Genomic DNA, 2,528 nt, shown 5'->3' with positions numbered 1-2,528 from the left:
TTCTATCCCTCAGAATCCTTTCTAACACCTTGCAGACGACAGATGTGAGACTTACTGGTCTGTAATTGCCGGGGATTTCCCTATTTCCTTTCTTGAAGAGAGGAATTACATTTGCCTCTCTCCAGTCCTTGGGTACGACTCCAGTGGAGAGCGAGGATGCAAAGATCTTCGCAAGTGGCGAAGCAATTGCATTTCTCGTTTCCCAAAGCAACCAAGACAAATCTGGTCCGGGCCTGGTGACTTGTCAATCTTAATGTTTGACAAAATTTTCAGCACATCAGCTTCCTCTATCTCTATCCATTCCAGCATGCACACCTGCTCTTCAAAGGTTTCATTCACTACAAAGTTTGTTTCTTTTGTAAAGACAGAAGCAAAAAACTCATTTAGGGCTTCCCCCTACCTCCTCAGACTCCACACACAAATTCCCTATTCCTGATCGACCCTACTCTTTCTTTGACCATTCTTTTATTCCTCACATAAGTGTAAATTGCCTTTGTGTTCTCTCTAATCCGTTCTGCCAAGCCTTTCTCGTGCCCCCTCCTGGCTCTCCTCAAACCATTTTTGAGCTCCTCAGTTTCTCATGTTTGTTCCTCAGTCTCCCACTCATTATTAGACGTCAGCAGTACCGTCATGTCAAAGTGATGACCCATTCTTATTTCTCAGCTCCACTAACGTAGCTTCACTGGGCGATCCCACAGGAATATCCTCTCTAAGTACTGCTGTGATGATTCATGCAATCAAAACCCACCACCACGCATCCTCTCTTGCCTCCCCTTCGATGCTTCCTGCAGTCTCTCTACCTTGAAACAATGAGTTGCCAGTCCTGCTTCTCCCTCAGCTGTGTTTCTGTGATAACTATAAACTCCCAGTCTGATGTTCCAGTCCATGCCCTGAGTTCATCTTCCTTAGCTGTCAGGCCTCTTGCATTGAAATACATGTAGTTTAATAACCAGTTTTCCCCCATTCCCTGCTATGTTCTTGCCTGCCTTGCCTTTTGAAATCACTGTCTTTAACTTGTGTACCAGCCTCAATCTTCTTTCTGGCCTTACGACTGTTTAAGGTCCAACACCCTGCCAGACTAGGCTATATCCTCTCGAGCAGCTCTAGCAATTTACCCCACCAGGATGTGGGTCCCTCTCCTGCTCCCAGTTCAGGTGCCTTTCCCACCGTGTCTCCCTGTGCTGACACCTTGGGCGGCACGGTGGCACAGTGGTTAGCACTGCTGCCTCATAGCGTCAGAGACCCGGGTTCAATTCCCGCCTCAGGCGACTGACTGTGTGGAGTTTGCACGTTCTCCCCGTGTCTGCGTGGGTTTCCTCCGGGTGCTCCGGTTTCCTCCCACCATCCAAAAGATGTGCAGGGTCAGGTGAATTGGCCATGCTAAATTGCCCGTAGTGTTAGGTAAGGGGTAAATGTAGGGGTATGGGTGGGTTTCGCTTCGGCGGGTCGGTGTGGACTTGTTGGGCCGAAGGGCCTGTTTCCACATTCTAATCTAATCTAATCTAATCACCTTCAGGGATCTGTGGACTAGTCCACCAAGGTCCCTGTATTCCTCAGTACTCCGCAAGGTCCTACCATTAATTATGTCTGTCCTTCGCTTATCGTACCTCCCACAGAGTATTACCTCGCCTCGATCAGAACTAAACTGTGGGTGGCACGGTGGCACAGTGGTTAGCACTGCTGCCTCACAGCGCCAGAGACCCGGGTTCAATTCCCGACTCAGGCGACTGACTGTGTGGAGTTTGCACGTTCTCCCCGTGTCTGCGTGGGTTTCCTGCGGGTGCTCCGGTTTCCTCCCACAGTCGCAAAGATGTGCGGGTCAGGTGAATTGGCCATGGTAAATTGCCTGTATTGTTAGGTTAAAGGGGTAAATGTAGGGGTATGGGTGGGTTGCGCTTCGGCGGGTCGGTGTGGACTTGTTGGGCCGAAGGGCCTGTTTCCACACTGTAAGTAATCTAATCTAATCTAAACTCTGCTGAGATTATCATCCAATTGACATCAGACTGCAGACGGAGACTATCCTCCTCACTGTGAACAACACCCTCACCTTTCATGTCATCTGCAAACCTACTCTTGATACCTTCTGCTTTCACTTCAAAGTTACTATTTGACAGAATAAGCAGCAATGGTTCCTGCACAGATCCCTGTGGTACATCCAATGGTGAAAGTATTCTGTCCACCAGTTTTGCATCCAATTTGCCAACTTGCCTTGGAACCCAGTCCTTTTGGACCAGCCTTCCATGATGGATCTTGTTAAATGATTTATTCAAGTCCGTGTAAACCACATCATCTGCACAGCCCTCATCAATATACTTAAGCACCATTTCAAAAAAACTGAACTGAATTCCTCAGACAGTATCTTCCTCTGCCAAATCCGTGATGACTAAACCGAGTTGATCCTTACCTTTGCAAGTGTTGATTCATCCTCACAATTGTTCCCAATAATTTCCCTCCCCCTGCTATCAGACTATCTGCTCTGTAATTACCTGGCCGACCCCTGTTGCCCTTCTTGAACAAAGGAACCACAT

The sequence above is a fragment of the Chiloscyllium plagiosum genome, chromosome 8 (genome assembly GCF_004010195.1).
Source record: "Chiloscyllium plagiosum isolate BGI_BamShark_2017 chromosome 8, ASM401019v2, whole genome shotgun sequence".
Classification (NCBI taxonomy): Eukaryota; Metazoa; Chordata; class Chondrichthyes; order Orectolobiformes; family Hemiscylliidae; genus Chiloscyllium; species Chiloscyllium plagiosum.
The sequence above is the reverse complement of the archived record's forward strand: the minus strand, read 5'-3'. Positions refer to the sequence as shown.